The following is a 15,288-nucleotide window of genomic DNA, read 5'->3' as shown; positions in this document are numbered from 1 at the left end:
GTATACAAGTTATATAAGATAGTGTGTGTGATAACTTTTTCGAATGCAAAATATTTATTTATCTTAGTGTGCTAATAATAATAATAAGTCAGTTAAGGCATTATCTTTTATTAATAGGCCAATACATTAATTTATCTATACAAAGTATACGACTGCATAATAAACATTAAGATATAATACATTAATATTATTCAATGCTGGAATATAATTTTCACCGATCCGTATTTGATTAAGAACTTCGTTGGAGTAATCATATCCCGTATGGTCTAGTGGCTAGGATACCTGGCTTTCACCCAGGAGGCTCGGGTTCGATTCCCGGTACGGGAAATTTAAAATACTGTTTAGTTATTTTTTATATAATTCATCGGTAATGTTCGGTTTTTGAATTTCTGAGTTAAATTGTCACCAGCAATTGGTTAAGTGTATTTATATACTAGTAAACGTCGGTAACATTAGCATTTCCTGAAGACGCATCCTATCAGTTCACTAACTGTGAAACTGTAGACAGTACCCTAATGTGACACTAGATGGGTCTTATCAAAAAAGAAAGTGTCATTTTTTCTTAATTAAATAACAGTAACAGTAACAGCCTGTTAATGTCCCACTGCTGGGCTAAGGCCTCCTCTCCCTTTTGAGGAAGGAGGAGAAGGAGAAGATTAAATAACAGCTTTATAAATATTAACTGATCGAAATTAATTATAAATTACGAGAATTTGTATGTTTTTATAGGCTGAAATTGAAATACCATTATAAAAGTTCTTGGATTCCGAAAACACTATCTAAATCCTAAATGTCTATTTCAATCTATTTATATATAAAATTAGTCTAAATAGCCAAGTTTATTACAAAACTATGAACCAGCAAGACTTGTCACTGGTAGAGCTATATTTATTTATATAGGATAAATTTGATAATGGGTATTATGGTAGAGTTCGTTTAGAACAATTCGTATAACCGTATACCATAATCGATTTACCCAGCAAATATATGATAGAACAATATATTAATATAAATAATTAATATAGGAGTACTTGATCCTTCCCGTGAGTATGTCTGCTTATTGAAAAAACATAATGAACTGAAGAGAACAAGATTATCTCCACATTCGTTATAGGAATCGCAAACGTACAGGTAATGACAGTGAGGGAATTTGTATAAAAATTCTCCATCACTGCAGTTATTGATGTATTTAGTGTATGTATTATCATTTTTATTCGTTTGATAGCTTTTTAGCATGTTTCTATTTCCAGGCAGAGTTGAATGAAGTGGATGATTGAGACCGTAATGTCTCCGCAATATTAAAGTTAACAATATTACAACACTTATATTTTCTACTTCTCTTCAAGACAAATAAATATATATTAAGCTCGCCGGCTAGAAACTATTGTAGCGAACATTTATTAACTTTTAGAATGCGCTGTACTCGTATGTACAAAGTGGAAATAAAGTATATTTGAAAAAAAAGAGCTATCCGACTTTTATTCAGTAGGGCATTTATATACACAGTAGAAAACGTTCGTGTAATGTCAGAAAGAGATGCGACATTGACCATATCAATTATGACATTTCAAGACAACACGTGTCAAAATTGTATAGCACGGCTTTCAATATTTCACGGGTGAGTAATAAAGTATAGTTCTTACAGAACACACAGCTTGTTTTTTACACTTTGACCTCGGCGCGGAAATAGTTCTGCGTAAACGAATAAAGACTAGACTCATAAATGTATGTATTACATGAGGATAAAGAGATTATATTAAAAACGCTATTGAATATTTTTATTGTGTGTGTGTGTGTGTATTGATTGATTAGTTAATAAATAAGTTAATTTAGACAATTTTGACATATTGATGTTAGAGAGGTCTATTCGATTTAGTGACGTGACGACTTTTGGCATTTTTGAATGTACGAAGCAAATTACTAAGGTAAAATTTCATAAAATTAAATTTTTTTTATTTGTATCCGATTCTAGCTAACGGCTTTTTATTTATAGCACATTCTTATTTAAAAAAAAAACGAAGACTGCGTACCAAATTAAAATTTTCCCCGTCACTTGTGTATATCATATAACTTCAAATTTCAAAAAGATGATTTTATTTAAAATAAAATAATAATAACGATATAATACATTGCTAAAACATTTCGAATATAATTTTAGTGTATACTTTTTTATGACAAGATAGTATCTTTTTTTCAATTACCAAAATGTAAAAGAGCGCGCGAGCGGTCGATTTGTCTAAGAATACCCGTTTATATGGAAAGCTGCGATTTTTATCGAATTACTTTAGCATCGCATGTCGAAGCGAACGAGTCTCGAATACACACGTTTATTATTTTGTTTCGTTTTATTAAGAAGACTTACCTTCAACTCTATTCTTGGAGAGCGGGGACATATATATGTACATAACAATTTTCTTACTACTCGTATCTTCTAAGATATCATTTATTCTAGAACCAAAGTTATTCTAGGTTTTATCACAAGAGCTATATTTAATTCTGTTGGAATTCATCCAGTTAGTTATTTTTTGAAGTGCACAGATAGACACATTGGCAATGATTCTATTGTACACTATCTTGAAAATTTGACATGACTACATTTTTACGGTATATTTTACTGAACATAATATAATTTAGAATATTGCTATGTATTTATAGCAATATTCTAATTTTTTTTTTATAGAATAGTAAGGTGGACGAGCATATGGGCCACCTGATGGTAAGTGGTCACCAAACGCCCTTAGACATTGACATTGTAAGAAATGTCAACAATTGCTTATAACCAATGCGCCACCAACCTTGGGAACTAAGATTTTATGTCCCTTGTGCCTGTAATTACACTGGCTCACTCACCCTTCAAACCGGAACACAACAATATCAAGTATTGCTGTTTTGCGGTAGAATATCTGATGAGTGGGGGTATATGAATAATATATTAAAAATATAAATATATGGCAATATAAATTTATAACAAAATTTTAAATTTCAGTAACAACCGAAGTATACAGCGATATTCGCAAACCGACTTCAAAAGTAACATCAATTATAAAAAAATATTAACAATAATTTTAAAAATGATCCTAACATACTTCTCTAAGATGTCATTCAATGCGATACTTTTCAGTTTTTAATTAAAGTAATAATTAATGACGAGGAACCGATCCCGAGGTGATTTTTAAAAAGAGTGATGAGCGTTAGAAAAACTTCAATTGATTATCAATATCTTTATTATTCGGCGATATTACACGAAAGGTTTCTACGCTCTGACATCTCGAGCAAGAATGACTCGACTTCTGTCGAGCGTCTGTATTAATAGCAAACTGTCAAAGTTGTACAAGCAATGTTTTAAAATATTCGGCGTGTCTTATAAACGTTGTTTAGGATTTATTAGTTAAAAACACTCACGTGAGGTCATGTATGGAGTACTGCTCTCACCTTTGGGATGACTCTGCTAAGTACCACCTTCAGGCTCTAGAGTTTATTGAGAGACGTGCCATGTGGCTGATAAGAGACGACACATTGGTCGGGTCTAGGCTCCGGAGTCTCGAACATCGACGTGTGGTTGCATCACTTTCAGTCTTCTATCGGATAAATCCGATAGAAGACTGAAAGAACAAGAACAAGACATTTCGGAGAATGTGCTCAGGAATTTCACGAACTGATCCAGCCAGGCCAGGCAAACGCGACTAAAGTGCCATAGGTACACAGTGGAAATTCCCCGTTTACGTACGAAGCGCTTTTAATCTACATTCATCATTCGCACTGCGAAACAGTGGAATGCTTTGCCTGAGTCCGTATTTCCTGATAGGTACAATGTTGGTGTCTTCAAATCCAGAGTAAACAGGTTTCTTATAGGCAAGCGTGCTACATCCTAGATCGTGTCGATGCTTAACATCAGGCAAGTTAACGGTCAAACGCGTGCGTAATATTAAGTGTAAAAAAAAACAGATTTCTCTCTTTCCGTTATCGATTTGACAGTCAGAAGTCACATTGTTTAACTAATTTATTAATTGTAACCCCGAAATAAATTAGTAGCGAGTGTTTTAGTTTGACATTTTACAATTAATTAATCTTGTCAAACAATTATTTGACGGTTTAATTTAACTTTTGTTGTTGTCCGGAAACGTTGTCTCGTAGATATATAAAATAAACGCAGGTAAATTTCTAAAGTCAGTGTTATTTTCTAAAAAGATATTTAATATTTTGAAATTTTAAAACTAACAGAAATTAAGATTTTATTCGACCATGACATGACGCGTCATGTAAATGATGTGAATTCGCTTCATGTGTTTTCGCTTCATATTGGTATTTGAACATCGTAAGACAGGAGGTGATGCTCTAAGCGATCCATCTTGGTCAGTTTTATTATAAAATTCATGTTTGATATGATCGATTGAAGACGCATAGAGGGCAGTGTGGCTGATACATAAGTAAATGATTTTCAATTCATGAAGACAATAGTGTTTACTCGGTGGTAGAGCTTTAAACAAGTCCGACATTAGTACTACTGCACATATATTCTACCGCCAAACAGCAATACTTAGTATTGTTGTATTTTGGTTTACAGGTGAGTGGTTCAATGTAATTACAGGAACAAGAGACATAAGATTTTGTTCCCAATTTAATTAGATTAATTCTGAATATATCACTATGTTAGGTCGTGTTTGTATTTTTTTTTTTTTTATAGAATAGGAAGGCGGACGAGCATATGGGCCACCTGATGGTAAGTGGTCACCAACGCTCTTAGACATTGGCATTGTAAGAAATGTAAACCATCGCTTACATATCCAATGCGCCACCAACCTTGGGAACTAAGATTTTATGTCCCTTGTGCCTGTAATTACACTGGCTCACTCACCCTTCAAACCGGAACACAACAATATCAAGTATTGCTGTTTTGCGGTAGAATATCTGATGAGTGGGTGGTACCTACCCAGACGAGCTTGCACAAAGCTCTACCACCAGTAAATTTCTTATAAAGATTTTAATTTACTTGTAAAGCATATGTACAGTACATTTATATTAAAGACTTGTGATCTTAAGACACTTATGTAACATTTATCTGATATATATACCATTTACAGATATACAATACAATGATAATGTAATATTAAATATACTAAATTTGAATTAATAAAAAAAATATATTAGAACAAATGGAACGGCGCAACCGAAGAGTAGTCGCCCTTATAAGGTAAGGATATCATCGTTATGGAAGAAGACAAATTTAATATGTCTATGAGACCTCTGCTAAGACTGGACGGAGATGAATTATGCATAAGTGTCGCCATAATCTCGATTCTGGATCTAAATTAGGACAGTATATCCATTTATGTCATAATGTATATAATTTAGAATTAATATTTCAATATAATATAATATTAATGATAAAATGATTAAATAAAGCTTAATTGCGTTTTCGATTAGAAATACAACAAAGCACGAACATTATTATTATATAACAATTATAAAAAATCTTCACAGTAACCGATATAAATATAAATATATATGTGAAGTAGTGAAAAAATTACAACAAAACTAAAATACCAAGGAATATGCATCAAGTATATTTAATTTTTTAAATTATATAATACTAATTTAACACAACAACATTTAACATAAGTACTTAATATTAAGGAAAATTGCACACATACAAAAAAAAAGTCAATATGTGATATCATATGAATATCATAAGTCGTCTAAAAACAAAATAACAAGAACTAAACTAAACAAGTAGCAACTTTAAGTTTTGCAAAGTAATAAAATGTCTTTTATAATCTGTTTTCATTATGAAGAGACTATTTTTTTTTTGTTTTTGTAGACTTCTAAAAAAGTCTACAAAAACAAAATATAGATATAATCTTAACGATAGGAGGTGCGTGTAACGGAATATTAATCCTTCCTTTTATAATTGTATACTTATTATTATATAAATATTTATATATTTTTAGATAATACAAAAAAAAACCTAGCGCGTAATTAGGAGTTAACAAAAATTGTCGTTTAAAAATCGTTTAATTTGAATTCCGAATTGCATTTCAAAGTTATCAATGACAACAATATTTTTAAATCAAAACACTTATTGAATTTAAAATGCCTAGAAGTGAAAGAAAAACCTTATCACAATGGAAATTCAGACGAGCGGGCGTAATGACGCGATTGTTGCTAAAATCAACTGGGCGAAAAGAATCGCAAGTAACGCTGCTCCGATCAACTTGATTTATGTTCCCTGAATTCACTAATTAATTATACATAGACCGAAAAACCTTCTGGCCTTTAAGAAAATCCTATTACGATACACACAGGATTAAATGATGACAATTTCAAAGTCTAACAAGGATACAGTAAATATTAGTTCATTATATAGCTTCGTTGATCTAATAGGTAATATATAATATCACATATCTTGAGTCACTGGGTACAAATCCTTGGGCAGACCAATTAAACTTAACTAATTTTTTGACGTGTGGAATACAGAGTGCACTTGAGTTTGGGCACTCACTTGTGTGTTATAGTATGTCATGCACAGTAATAATAATACTTCTAATACGTACGTGTATTTATCAATAAGTAGTAAAACTTATATCAAATATATATTAAATAAATATTTCTATACTCATATTATAAATGCTAAAGAAACTCTGCGCTAATTTTGTTGAAATATTGATATTAAGCAAGCTTGACAACCAAGAAAGGGTACTTCTACTGTTTTATGCCTAAATACCTCCACCTGTCAAGACCGACAACCCCCCTGTTAAAAGCAATGGGCGAAAACTAGTAAAACTAAACCAAATACCAATGTAATATTTGCTTCTACCTGCAGGATTTGTATTTTCCTCACGGTTACCGCATTGCTAATATATATATTAAATATATATATTAAATTGTTAATATATATATTTGTAATACCGAAATTGTTAATATATATATATATATATATATATATATATATATATATATATATATATATATATGTATATACCAATATAAGACCAATTAACTAAGCTTGAGAGACTTCAAAATACATTTATTCGGTTTATATTTGGATTACGCAAATACATTTCACAATTTCGTTCTCGTCTTAAATGGTTACCCATTCGACTTCGCCGGAATATGCACATCCTGTCTATTCTGTACTGCGTGTTGTTTCACCCTTATACTCCCCCTTACTTGAAGGAGAAATTTTTATTTTTAGGAAATCCTGGAGAAGTAGTTCGTTCTGTGAAGAGATGGATTTTAAAGGTGCCCGAACATAAATCATCATTTTATAATAATTCTTTTACAATTCAGGCTATTAAACTCTGGAACGATCTTCCTATAAATATTCGGGAGGCCAAATCTATAATTATTTTTAAAAAACTTGTGAAAGATCACTTTTTGTCTCAAATGCCTGATCACCAATAATTTCTTTTATTGCAGTATTTCTTGTATTATTCATTTGCTTTTCTTTTTTCTTTTTTGTTATGTTTGAGGACTTATCGTTTTATTCGTTGTTGCTGTATATAGTATGTATTTATATCATATACTTATAATTTTGTATGTACTGATAATATAATTTATTTATGGATATATGTATAGTATGTGTATTTTATATTATATATGCATGAATAATATGTGTATTTTATATTTACATTTAATAATTGGTTTTGTTTTAATTAAATATTAATATTATTTTATTCATACCTCCACCTCCCCATATCCTATCTGTAATTACTTACACTCGGTTGCCTGAAGGAGATCGCTATGTAGCGATAAGGTCGCCATAATTGTACATTTATTTAGGCAATATACATGTTTTGTATTTTTCTCTTTGTGATGTGATGTCCAATAAAGTATTAAAGTAAAGTATATATATATAATTTATAACTATAATGATACAACGGTTGCGAAACATACGGTTATCCTTTTGCTATTTTGTTATTATAATTATAAAAATAATTTATTACGATAACAAAGGTTTGAGTATTACTCGTTCACTAGTCCAATACACAGCAAACTAAATTCATTTAGCTTGTCCCATAGTTTGGGTCTTCAAATACTAATTAATTGCATACCGAATAATTTCATTTGTTACTTTCGATTTTCAATTGTTCTGTCAATATAATAATATCGTTGTATAATTATAAATCATTATTTATTAAACTATAATTATAGTTTAAGCCGAAGAAAGAAGCCGAGATGGCCCAGTGGTAAGAACGCATGATCTTAACCAATGATCGTGAGTTCAAACCCGGGCAAGCACCACTGAATATTCATGTGCTTAATTTGTGATTATAATTCATCTCGTGCTATACGGTGAAGGAAAACATCGTGAGGAAACTTGCATGTGTCTAATTTCATTTCTAATTCTGCCACATGTGTATCCACCAACCCGCATTGGAAACTAGCTGTTGGCCTTAAACTAGCAGTGGGACATTCCCACGTTATGTATACTGTAATTATAATTTAAGACGCTAAAATAGAATCATTTTTATATCATCAATGTGATTTGATTTTATTGTTTTTTCATATATTTTTATATGGATAGATAGACTGGTAAATAAGTCACGTCGTGATAAGTAATCACCACCGCTCATCGACATGGGCATTGTAATAAATATATCTTGTCCATCTTACATCATCAAAAGGCCACCGGATTTCGGAACTAACAAGTTGTCTCTCATAACTGTACTTACACTGGATCTAACGACATATTTGAAACCAGAACACAACGACACGAAGTGTAATGTTCACCCCTTAACCGTGCTTTAACTCAAGTCGTAATATCGGTATTACAAATTAAATAATACATATTATACATATTATATTTATCAGCTCGCTATGCACACACATAGTCTTCACTTCGCGCCACCAATATATAATATATATTCTATTTTCCCGCGCTCCGCGATGTGTGTCATCCGAGATGACAGTTGAATAGATCCACAGATAATATATATTCATATTATAAAATACTAATTAATACACTATTGTAGATATGTGTACACTACACTCAGTATTGCTGTTTGGTTTACACGAAGCTTTCTTAATTTATTAAAAATAAAATAGGTATAAGATAATTTAAAAATTAACAAATTAAATATTTGGCTGTTGACTTTAATTTCATTATTCATTAATTAAAAACGTACTTTTATATTAATTTAACAGCTTTATTTTGTTCATAGAGAGGAATTTTCTAGATTGGTATAATTATTTGGAAATTACTGTTACTCTTTAATTGTAACTAAGAATAATATTACAAATTACGATACAATAAGACTTTCTGTTGCTATTGATTTTATTCGCCGAGTACAAGATGAATTTATTAACATATATTAAGCACACGAAGTTAGATTTGTGATTGCTTAGATAGAAATCCGTAATATTCTGTTAAATTTTACAAATTCTAACTCTAATTACATCTGTTATTTAAATTTCATATCCGTAGAATTAGTAGTATAGCCGTAGTTTTTGGAATCAATAGCTTTGAATCTAATAACTATTAATTCTATATATTAATCTTGAATAAACAAAGTAACAAAAATGAAATTATAATTTATATTGTTATAATTTCAACTATATTAAAAAAAAATGTTAATTTTACTCGATCGGTTTGCTCTCTGTAATCGATTATATACGTATGAAATTTGCTTTAACAATAACAAAAACCTTTATTATTGAAATAATGTAAATTTTATAACAGCTTTCATAGTGTATGATTGTATTTCAAAACGTATTTGGAAAATTAATTGCAACTGGAGGACGAGTTTTTATTTCAATTGTTGACGAAAATCTATATTTTATTAACTCTACAAAAAATAATATGATTAAAGTACTATTTATCGTTGGTGAAATTTTTAAGTTTTTCAACTATGTACAGTCATTTTTTATAATATATGAAATTGATTTTATAATATATAAATTTGCAGCTATAAACTATACAGCAAACTATACATTAGATTTTGCTTAAACAATTTTAAATTGAAACTAATTTGTAAAGTTTTAAATTGATATAGAATTATTTGTTGAAATATTAATTTATGTCTTGGTTTAAAGTTTTGTATATCAAACGAAAAAAATATTCTAATTCGAAGCACACTTCATTCAAATTATTATTTACAAGTACTTTGTACTTTTTTAATAATCAAAATGAAAACTTATTTTATTCAAGTAGATTGATACAAGTACTTTTGAATTATTTTATTGTAGATTATTCTAATAATCCGTGAAATAGTTACTGTTTTTTTTTTATTTAAAATATTATAATATTGATGTGGATACGTTTTTCCTAGTATAATTTTGTCACATGATATTCAATCTGGTTGAGTGATTAACCAGTTTCAGATTCACACACCGTACAAAACAAACGGAAAATCAAGGCACCTATTAGTAGAATATGTTTGAAATATGACAACGTTGCAAAAAATATGTTCCGTGAATTGATATATTCGGCGATTCTCCAAGTTCATTAAAAAAAAATTAACCTGTTATTTTAACTGTCGGCTTATTTTCATTTATGTGTTATTTGATTACATTAAGTATATTGTTTAATGTGTTTCATGTTTTTTACATTTCTTTTAGTTTATTTTAATTAAATGATAAATATAACTATCAGTAATTAACTATATATTAGTTATATGTCGGAGGAAGCTATGAGTCGGTTGATTGATGTTTGACACAATATTATTTGTCTACATTTAGATTATTATTATTGTTACTTTTAGAATTCTTGATAATTTTTTTTTTTGATTTGTTACATTTTTCTAGGACTCAAAAACCAAGAATTTTTATCTCTAAAACAAGTTATGAATATTGCAATTCACGTAACAACCAATCAGAGCGGAGCACGTGTCTCGAGCGGGTTCGAGGTGCCGTCTTAACTTTAGGGAGACAGATATTTTTGAGACACATTTGAGAGAAAGCAACTGATCGAGTTGGATCGTTGAAGTGTTCTTGTTGATAAAAGTCAGATCGGTTCCCTGAACCCGCTGCCCGGCGTTGTTACTCGATAAAACTGTTAATTTTTTTTTAATAAATTAAAGTACTGTGAAATTTGTGTTTGCACTCGCATATTACCCTAATGATGAAAACTGAGCCCGTGACTACTAATGACAATATCAACGAGAACGTTGTTTCCCCGACGTATACATTCAGAAACATGTACATTATATTTTTTTTAAACTATGTTAATATATTGTTAGTCTGCTTAAATAAATAAATAAAATATATATTTAAGTTTATAGATTTTATTACACTTCTTTACATACTATAATTCTATTGTATCCCACTTCAGGTTAAACTAAATAAACTGTCTCAGTTTCTAGCTTTAAATATATAAGATTCGTGAAGAGAAAATTCGTGTACATCTTAGGACTGTCAACCGCCAGTCTATTTCTTAGTATAAAAATATAATGTATCACTTTGTTAAATAATCCCGTTAATTTTTTTCGCCTTTTATTTTCAAATCTGGGTACTTTATTTTTTGAACCGCTGGTAGTTTTTTTAGCTTTAACTATCAATAGGTAAGTATAATGCTTCAATATTGAATACTAAAATTTGAACAATACCGTAGAGCGGATTTTAAAGAACAATGTCAGCGAGAAAAATGTTTTGCAAAATGCTATTTATCTATTTAATTATGTCATCCAAAAAAAAAAGGTATAAATGATGCCGAAACCTCAACATTTCATGGGTCTAACCGAATCGCCACTGAAACCCAAAAGTTAGTAATGCTGACATAAATCAGAGCTGGCGTCATCGTCCAATCACGTTACGCCCTGAACTTTACATTTAAAATTAGTCTGATCACCCATCAAATGTCTATAAATATATGAAAGAAACTGTTAATGTTTCAACGTTATATTCTAGGACAAAATTAAGTTTTTAATTTACAAACAATTAAAAGGTTTTACGTTTAAGTAGAAGGTTAGTTTTTTATCAAACAGCAATACTTATTATTGCCATCCGGTCATCCGTGCTCCACTTATGGCTTGTTGGAGCTATATCCAGTTTTTAGATACTACATGTTAGCTATTTTAAAGAATAAAATGTATATTTTTGGGGTTCTATGAAAAAATATTTTCGCTAATATATTCTTAAGATAATTCTTAAGAATATATAGAAAGGACAGACATAAAGTTTTATTGCACGTGCATAACCATATTAAGTACTAATCAGTTAAAACAGCTTTAAACTTCATCCAGCAAGCATTGAAGAAATGACTTCATACTATTGTTGCTCTCGATTTAATCTTGAACGCTTCTTTTCTCTAAACCATTGTCTTGTTCCACATTGTAAAAAGCAATTAACACTATTAATCAGACTTTGTCAAACGTCTCGTCGCTACAACTTTCAGACGGTGACCATTCTACACAACTACAAAGCGCTACTAATTATTGAAAATCTTTCGTTCTTCTGAACGTATTATTTAAGTTTTGTGATTCATCATTATAATAAAATTATAGTCTTTTAATATATTTACTCATGTAAGCTATGTAATATTAATGGGAGATTTTTAAATGCAGATAATGTTTGAAGATACCGCAAAAGACCAATTGATACACCATGTGGAACTTAAGAGTAGATACGGCGCGTTTACAAATCAGAGCTGACGACTGCACGTTCCAACAGAACGAATGAACGAACGAACGACTCCGATAAAACGTGTGTGTTACGAGAACAATAACAAGTTGACTTACTTAATTGTTTTTTTATTCAAGAGAACAATTGGGTTTTAAACAAATAATATTTTCAATAACCCTGGTACTGACCTAGCGTTATAGAGATGATATAAAATAGCTTATTCTTACCACTAGAATATCATCCTTATAGAAGTTTGCGAATGACTCGCATTAAATCAACTCCTTCAAATATGTTAATTTATTCAGTTTTCTTTCTTTTGTATGAATTTTCCTTCAAATTACCAACCTCATTTGATTTCTGTTAAAAGATGGAGTTTTTACTTATGATTTTTCGGTTACTAGTGAGCTTAAATAAAAATCATTAATTTCAAATTCGAATAATTGAGAGGGATCACTGTAGAGTTTTGGGATTTGAAGACAACTTTGTGTGTAATATTATCTGATCCATCTTAATAATTGGAGATGTAAATGACAATCAAAATTATTTAGATATATAGTTGAAAATATCACATACAAATAATCGATGTTTGTTATACAAGATTAAGATGTTATACTAGCAGTTTTTTTTTTTTATATATGTCCGGGATGGCAAATGACTCTACTCCACCTGATGGTAAGTGGTAGTACAGTCCAAAGGCGACGACGGCCAGTACAGTCGGGAAAAATGTTCTATACTAGCCGTCACCGCCTTGCCGGCCCGCAAGATGCCTCTTCACGCCTCGTTTGAAGGAACCCGGGTTGTAAGAGGAGGGGAACACGTGAGCTGGTAAGGAATTCCATTTTTTGGTAGTGCGACAAAGAAAGGAGTTGCCAAATTTCTTTGTGCGCGATGGAATTGATGTCACGGTTAGGCGGTGACATCGAGAACCAGCTCGCGTGGACTTAAGAAGGAAGAGGGAAGCAGGAATTAGAGAGAATAATTCCTCAGAGCACTCGCCGTGATACAGTCGATAGAAAGCGCTCAGTGCTGCTATCTCGCGACGCAATTGTAAAGGTTCAAGGGTGTTTGTGACCTTTACGTGGCCAATAATGCGTACTGCACGTCGCTGCAACCGGTCCAAGGCCTCCAGTAGGTACTTAGCGGAGCCATCCCAAAGGTGCGAGCAATATTCAACGCAAGACCGTACCTGAGTTTTGTATAACAGGCACAGTTGTTGTGGCGTGAAAAAACGCCGCACCTTGTTCAGAACTCCGAGTTTCCGTGAAGCTGTTTTTATAATAGCCTCGATGTAATCCCTTGGAATTATTTAGATTATTACGTGAGATGATGATAGGTATAATATAATTGATGATTGACAGTTATTTTGGCTTAGCTCAACTAATAAAGTGGCTGATCTCAAAGTCTAGCCAAAAAAATCCCCAGTAAGTACCCGGTGTTTTGCAAACGTGGCTGAACCTGGAGTACTTTTGGCAGCACGCTTACAAAGGTTATGCGGCATCGATTGAGCGTTTATTTGGGCGTACTTTGCCTCGATGCTCATTGCATTTTATTATTTTATTCAAAATATAATCTGAATTGTAAATAACAAATTCAACGAGGAGAAAGAAACCGACTCGTGTGCCGTGACGGCAGACGCTCGCCATCAAGCCCTCTCCACCGCTACTCGCAACCCTGAACTCAAACTTGTGTGAGCGTGGTGCATATACTATATTCTTATTGCGATCTTTGCATTATTAAAGTAACAAGAAAAATGCATTATTTTACTAGCAAAACTACGTTTTTTATTTAGTTTACTCAATCTTTATTTATAGGTTTACTCATCTGCCAAGTGTTCCATGACGATAACATTTTCTTTTCTCTATTACGACTAAGATGTAATATTGATATCTATAAAGACATTAAAAAATATATTAAAAATTGCTTATATTCCAAGATTAAAAATAAAAGTTAGTGCCCAAGATTGATCCTATAGAAATTTCGGCATTGTCATTTTAGACATTTTATTCCATCTTCAATCATTCCTTTCACTCAAGTAAAGTTGAAGTTTGTAACAATTTCCAGAATCCTTATCTCAAGTGCAAAGTTTTAAAGTATACAATGAATCATTCGACGTCGCGCCGTTTTTAGATGAATCGATGGAATTCAATAGGGAATCTTTGTTACTCCATTTTTAATTATTTTAAGGGTTTTGTTAGAATAATGTTTTGATAAATTGTTATTCATATAGAATATGTAATTCATTATACAAAACAAAGTAAGATTTTTATGTTATAGGAAGGCGGACGGGCAAATAGGCCACCTGATGTTAAGTGGTCACCACCATCCATAGACATTGGCGATGTAAGAAATATTAAACACTCCTTACATCGTCAATGCTCCACCTTAACCTGCCTAACTTTAGAAATAGAATTAAATACATTTCGCTATTCAAAATGATTATAATTTTATTTTATAACTGTTTGATACATTAAATATGGAATCACCTTATATTTGATTTTTGTTGCCATTAACAAAGATGAGTCCCAGTTGTTGGAATAATAACCGATGTTTGCGGGCCAACCCAGGCAAGTACTAGCGGTGCTTGGTGGTGAAGGAAAACATCGTATTGAAACTTGCATGTGTTGGTAGAAATATTGCCAATGTATATTTTTATTCACCAACCCCAATTCGATCAGCGTGATGGAATAAGGTCCATACCATTTCCATAAAAGAAGAAGAGGCCGTATCCCA

General features: G+C 31.3%; 1 non-coding gene across 1 annotated transcript; it reads left to right on the top strand.

Annotated features, from left to right (window-relative positions):
• The first annotated feature begins 255 nt into the window (after positions 1-255).
• Trnae-uuc (transfer RNA glutamic acid (anticodon UUC)) lies at positions 256-327 on the top strand. The gene has a single exon. It is a non-coding gene; the product is annotated as a tRNA-Glu (tRNA).
• Positions 328-15,288: the final 14,961 nt, after the last annotated feature.

The sequence above is a fragment of the Nymphalis io genome, chromosome 6 (assembly GCF_905147045.1).
Source record: "Nymphalis io chromosome 6, ilAglIoxx1.1, whole genome shotgun sequence".
NCBI lineage: Eukaryota > Metazoa > Arthropoda > Insecta > Lepidoptera > Nymphalidae > Nymphalis > Nymphalis io.
Note: the sequence above shows the minus strand (reverse complement) of the source record. Positions and strands in the feature narration are given on the sequence as shown.